This window comes from Balaenoptera borealis, assembly GCF_965194805.1.
Source record: "Balaenoptera borealis genome assembly, chromosome: 18".
Lineage (NCBI taxonomy): Eukaryota > Metazoa > Chordata > Mammalia > Artiodactyla > Balaenopteridae > Balaenoptera > Balaenoptera borealis.
This window is the reverse complement of record NC_138877.1, coordinates 29,600,410-29,607,881: the sequence shown is the minus strand read 5'-3', so window position 1 is coordinate 29,607,881 and position 7,472 is coordinate 29,600,410. Positions and strand designations below refer to the sequence as shown.

Genomic DNA, 7,472 nt, shown 5'->3' with positions numbered 1-7,472 from the left:
GAAAGCAAAGAAAACATTAAACACATAAAAACGACCAAGAAAAAGAAAAACAAGAAAAACAAACCCCACAAAAGAACAAAAAAGTAAAGTAAAAATACAAAAATTAAAAAAAAATATTAAAAAGTAAAAAAATAAAAAATAATAAATAAAAAAAACACCAACACCAACAATGGAACAATACAAAACACACAAAAAAAGAATACTAGTACTAAGCATATTTTCCTGGGCCTCCTCTGTTTGTGTCCTTGCTCCCACAGTGAGCCATAGCCAACATCTGCCTCCCAAGGAGGCCGTCAAATACCTCTAGGTAGGCCTCTGGACCTCCTGTGGGCCCTGTGGGGCCAGCTCAGTCTCTGACCTGGCCCAATTCCTGCGTGTACTTGCTCCCAAAGTCCATTGTTGCTATAGCTAAACTGGTCTCAGTTGTGGGAACACTCGTTTTCTATTCAGATATTCCAGGGTTTACCAAGGCAATTGTAGGGATTTAATTCATGGTTTGTGCAGCTTCATGGAGAGCTTTCTGATCCTCTTCCTTAATTGCACCACCCCTGGTGCTCAGCTTTGTTTCTGGCCACACCTCTGTATGTGTGTCACCCTCAGGCTTCTGTTCCCCACACAGGCAAGAGGAGTGAAAGCAGTGACTGATTGGGGCACACTTACTCATTCAGGCCATGGAGGGGTATGGCAGCCACAACTAGGGTGTGCATGATGTGCCTGCAGCAGAAACTGGCAAGCAGTTGCACCAGACAGTGGCACACTTTCTCTGGTGGGAAGCCCTCCCAGTGCCTATGGAGGCAAGGGCTGGCATGTGAGGGCAGTGGCAACACCACCCCTTGCAAACAACTCAGCAATGACACCTCATTTCCTAGGTAGACCATGCTTCTTTTAGAAGAAGAGAAAGAGAAATGGTCTGAGAAAATATGTGAAGAGATTATAGTTGAAAACTTCACTAACATGGGAAAGGAAATTGGCCTCCAAGTCCAGAAAGTGCAGAGTCCCATACAGGATAAACCCAAAGAGAAACATGCTGAGACATATTAATCAAACTAACAAAAATTAAATACAAAGAAAAAATATTAAAAGCAACAAATAACATACAAGGGAATCCCCATAAGGTTATCAGCTGATTTTTCAGCAGAAACTCTGCAGGACAGAAGGGAGTGGCAGGATAGATTTAAAGTGATGAAAGGGAAAAACCTACAAACAACATTATTCTACCCAGCAAGAATCTCATTCAGATTCAATGGAGAAATCAAAAACTTTACAGACAAGCAAAAGGTAAGAAAATTCAGCACCACCAAACCAGCTCTACAACAAATGCTAAAGGAACTTCTCTAGGCAAGAAACACAAGAGAAGAAAAACACAAAGGCAAACCCAAAACAATTAAGAAAATGGTAATAGGAACATACATATAGATAATTACATTAAATGTAAATGGATTAAATACTCCAACCAAAACACACAGACTGGTTGAATGGGTACAAAACCAAGACCCATATATATGCTGTCTACAAGGGACCCACGTCAGACCTAGGGACACCTACAGACTGAAAGTGAGAGGATGAAAAAGATATTCCATGCAAATGGAAATCAAAAGAAAGCTGGAGTAGCAATACTCACATCAGACAAAATAGACTTTAAAATAAAGACTATTACAAGAGACAAGGAAGGACACACATAATGATCATGAAATCAACCCAAGAAGAAAATATAACAATTGTAAATATGTATGTAACCAACATAGGAGCACTGCAATACAGAATGCAAGTGCTAACAGCCATAACAGGGTAAATCGACAGTAACACAATAATAGAGGGGAACTTTAACACTCTACTTACATGAATGGATAGATCATGGGGACAGAAAATTAAAAAGGAAATACAAAACTTAAATGACAAACTTAATTGATGTTTATCGGACATTCCATAGGAAAGCAGAATAATACACTTTCTTCTCAAGTACACATGGAACATTCTTCAGGATAGATCACACCTTGGGTCACAAATCAAGCCTCAGTAAATTTAAGAAAATTTAAGTCATATCAAGTATCTTTTCTGACCACAACATTGAGATAAGAATCAATTACAGGAAAAAAACTGTAAAAAAAAAAAAAAACACACAAACAAAAGGAAGCTAAATAATGTGCTACTAAAAATCCAAGGGATCACTGAAGAAATTAAAGAGAAAATCAAAAATTATCTAGAAACAAATGACAACAAAATCATTACAACCCAAAACCTATGGGATGCAGCAAAAGCAGTACTAAGAGGAAGATTATAACAGTACAATCCTACCTCAAGAAACAAGAAAAATTTCAAATAAACAAGCTAACCTTACACCTAAAACAGCGAGAGAAATAACAACAACAACATAAACACACCTCAAAGTTAATAGAAGGAAATAAATCATAAAGATTAGGGCAGAAATAAATGAAATATAAACAAAGAAAACAGTAGTAAAGATCAATGAAACTAAACGCTGGTTCTTTGAGAAGATAAATAAAATTGGTAAACCTTTAGCCAGACACATCAAGAAAAACTGGGAGAGAACTCAAATCAATAAAGTTAGAAATGAAAAAGTAGAAGTTACAACTGACACTGCGAAAATACAAAGGATCAGAAGCGACTACTACAAGCAACTGATATGCCAATAAAATGGACAACCATGAAGAAATGGACAAATTCTTAGAAAAGCACAACCTTCCATGACTGAACCAGGAAGAAAGAGAAAATATGAACAGACCAATCACAAGTAATGAAATTGAAACTGTGATTAAAAATCTTCCAGCAAACAAAAGTCCAGTGCCAGATGGCTTAACAGGTGAATTCCACCAAACATTTAGAGAAGTGGTAATACCTAAACTTCTCAGATGCTTCCAAAAATTGCAGATGGAGGAACACTCCCAAACTCATTCTATGAGGCCACCATCACCCTGATACCAAACCCAGACAAAGATACTACAAAAAAAGAAAATTACAGACCAATACCACTGATGAATACAGATGGAAAAATCCTCAACAAAATACTAGCAAACAGAATCTAACAAAACTTTAAAAGGATCATACACCATGATCAAGTCGGATTTATCCCAGGGATGCAAGGATTCTTCAATATATGCAAATCAATCAATGTGATACACCATATTAAAAAATTGAAGAATAAAAACTATATGATCATCTCAATAGATTTAGAAAAAGTCTTTGACAAAATTCAGCACCCATTTATGATATAAACTCTGCACTAGTGGCCATAGAGGGAACCTACCTCAAAATAATAAAAGCCATATACAACAAACAACAAACCCACAGCAAACATCATTCTCAATGGTGAAAAATATAACACATTCCCTCTAATATCAGGAAAAAGACAAGGATATCCACTCTCACCACTATTACTTAACATAGTTATGGAAGTTTTAGCCACAGCAATCAGAGAAGAAAAAGAAATAAAAGGAAACCAAATCAGAAAAAAAGTAGTAAAGCTGTCACTGTTTGCAGATGACATGATGCTATATATATATAGAAAAATCTGAAGATGCCACCAGAAAACTACTAGAGCTAATCAATGAATTTGTTAAAGTAGAAGCATACAAAATTAATGCACAGAAATCCCTTGCACTCCTATACACTAACAACGAAAGATCAGAAAGAGAAATTAAGGAAACAATCCCATTTATCATCACAACAAAAATAATGAAATACCTAGGAATAAACCTACCTAAGGAGGTAAAAGAACTGTATGCAGAAAACTATAAGATACTGATGAAAGAAATCAAAGACAAATGGAGTGATATACCATGTTCTTGGATTGGAAGAATTAATATTGTGAAAATGACTATACTACCCAAGCAATTTACAGATTCAATGCAACACCTATCAAATTTCCAATGGTATTTTTCACAGAAATAGATCAAAAAATTTTACAATTTATTTGGAAACACAAAAGACCCCAAATAGCCAAAGCAGATTGAGAAAGAAAAACAAAGCTGAAGGAATCAGACTCCCTGACTTCAGACTGTACTACAAAGCTTCAGGAATCAAGACAGCATGGTACTGGTACAATAACAGCAATATAGATCAATGGAACAGGATAGAAAGCCCAGAGATAAACCTACCCACTTATGGTCACCTAAGCTATGACAAAGGAGACAAGGATATACAATGGAGAAAAGACACTCATTTCAATAAGTGTTGCTGGGAAAATTGGACAGCTATATGTAAAAGAATGAAATTAAAACACTCCTTAACACCATACACAATAAACTCAAAATGGTTTAAAGACCTAAATTTAAGCCCAGACACTATAAGACTCTTAGAAGAAAATATAGGCAGAACACTCTTTGACATAAATCACAGCAAGATCTTTTTGACCCACCTCCTGAGTAATGGAAATAAAAACAAAAATAAACAAATGGGAACTAACAAAACTTAAAAGCTTTTGCACAGCAAGTGAAACCATAAACAAGATGAAAAGACAACCCTCAGATGGGAGAAAATATTTATAAAAATTCAAAGGACCAAGGATTATCCTACCTAATATACCAAAAGCTCATGGAGCTCAATATCAAAAAAAACCAAACAGCACAATCCAAAAATGGGTGGAAGACCTAAATAGACTTTTCTCCAAAGAAGACATACAGATGGCCAAGACACACATGAAAGTTGTGGAACGTCACTAATTATTAGAGAAATGCAAATCAAAACTACAATGAGGTATCACGTTACACAGGTTAGAATGGACATCAACAGAAGCCGACAAACAATAAATGCTGGAGAGGGTGTGGAGAAATGGGAACCCTCTTGTGCTGTTGGTGGGAATGTTAATTGATACAGCCACTATGGAGAACAGCATGGAGGTTCCTTAAAAAACTAAAAATAGAATTACCATATGACCCAGCAATCCCACTACTGGGCATATACCCAGAGAAATCCATAATTCAAAAAGATACATGCATCACAATGTTCATTGCTGCACTATTTACAATAGCCAGGTCATGGAAGCAACCTAAATATCCATCCACAGATGAATGGATACAGAAGATGTGGTACACATATACAATGGAATATTAGCCATAAAAAGGAACAAAATTGGGTCATTTGTGGAGACATGGGTGGGCCTAGAAACTGTCATACTGAGTGAAGTAGGTCAGAAAGATAAAAACAGATATCATATATTAACATATATATTTGGAATCCAGAAAAATGGTACAGATGAACTGGTTTGCAAGGTAGAAATAGAGACACAGATATAGAGAACAAACCTATGGACACCAAGGGGGGAAAGCGGGGAGTGGGGGATGGGATGAACTGGGAGATTGGAATTGATATATATACCCTAATATGTATAAAGTAGATAACTAATGAGAACCTGCTGTATAGCACAAGGAACTCCATTCTCTGTACAGTAAAAACTAGCACAATATTGTAAAACAATTATACCCCAATAAAAAAAAAATAATAAACAGAAATCTCTTGCATTCTCATACACTAACAATAAAAGATCAGAAAGAGAAATTAAGGAAACAATCCCATTTATCATCACAACAAAAAGAATAAAATACCTAGAAATAAACCTACCTAAGGAGGCAAAAGAACTGTATGCAGAAAACTGTAAGATACTGATGAAAGAAATCAAAGACGACACAAACAGCTGGAGTGATATAACATGTTCTTGGATTGGAAGAATCAATATTGTGAAAATGACTATACTACCCAAGCAATTTACAGATTCAATGCAACACCTATCAAATTTCCAATGGTATTTTTCACAGAAATAGATCAAAAAATTTTACAGTTTATTTGGAAACACAAAAAACCCCAAATAGCCAAAGCAGACTTGAGAAAGAAAAACGAAGCTGAAGGAATCAGACTCCCTGACTTCAGACTGTACTACAAAGCCACAGTAATCAAGACAGTATGGTACTGGCACAAAAACAGAAATAGAGAACATAATAGAAAGCCGAGAGATAAATCCACACACCTATGATCACCTAATCCATGACAAAGAAGGCAAGATATACAATGGAGAAAAGACAGTCTCTATAATATTTGATGCTGGGAAAACTGGACAGCTATACGTAAAAGAATGAAATTAGGACACTCCCTAACACCATACACAAAAATAAACTCAAAACGGATTAAAGACCTACCAGACACTATAAAACTCTTAGAGGAAAACATAAGCAGAATACTCTTTGACATAAATTGCACCAAGATCTTTTCTGACCTACCTCCTAGATTAATGAAAATAAAAACAGGGACTTCCCTGGCAGTCCAGGGGTTAAGACATTGCCTTCCAATGCAGGGGGTGCGGGTTTGATCCCTGGTTGGGGACCTATGATCCCACATGCATCGCAGCCAAAAAACCGAAATATAAAACAGCAGCAATATTGTAACAAATTCAATAAAAACTTTAAAAAATGGTCTACATCAAAAAAAAAAGAGAGAAAAGAAAAACAAAAATAAACAAATGGGACCTAATTAAAAGTTTTGCACATCAAAGGAAACCATAAACAAGATGAAAAGACAACCCTCACAATGGAGAAAATATTTGCAAATGAAGCAACTTACAAAGGATTAATCTCCAAAATAGACAAACAGCTCATGCAGCTCAATGTCAAATAAACAAACAACTCAATCAAAAAATGGTGGAATACCTAAACAGACATTTCTCCAAAGAAGACATACAGATGGGCAACAAACACATGAAAAGATGGTGAACATCACAAATTATTAGAGAAATGCAAATCAAAACTACAATGAAGTGGGCTTCCCTGGTGGCGCAGTGGTTGAAAATCTGCCTGCCAATGCAGGGGACATGGGTTTGAGCCCTGGTCTGGGATGATCCCACATGCCGTGGAGCAACTAGGCCCGTGAGCCACAATTACTGAGCCTACGCTTCTGGAGCCTGTGCTCCGCAACAAGAGAGACCACGATAGTGAGAGACCCGCGCACCATGATGAAGAGTGGCCCCGGCTTGCCACAACTAGAGAAAGCCCTCGCACAGAAACGAAGACTCAACACAGCCAAAAATAAATTAAAAATAAATAAATAAATTTAAAAAAAAAACTACAATGAAGTGTCACCTCACCACAGTCAGAATGACCATCATCAAAAAATCTACAAACAATAAGTGCTGGAGAGGGTGTGGAGGAAAGGAAACCCCCTTATGCTGCTAGTGGGAATGTAAATTGATCCAGCCACTATGGAGAACATTATGGTAGTTCCTTAAAAAACTAAAATAGAACTATCATATGACCCAGAAATCCCACTACTGGGCATATACCCAGAAAACCATAATTCAAAAAGATACATGCACCCCAATGTTCATTGCAACACTATTTACAATAGCCAGGACATAGAAGCAACCAGAATGTCCATCAACCGAGGAATGGATAAAGATGTGGTACATATATACAAAGGAATATTACTCAGACATAAAAAGGAACAAAATTTTGTCATTTGCAGAGAAA

At 36.5% G+C, this 7,472-nt stretch overlaps 1 long non-coding RNA gene across 1 annotated transcript in view; it reads right to left on the bottom strand.

Moving 5' to 3' along the window:
* Nucleotides 1–7,472, bottom strand: part of LOC309615765 — a 268,971-nt gene that overhangs the window by 48,720 nt on the left and 212,779 nt on the right. The gene's annotated exons all lie outside the window — the stretch shown is intronic.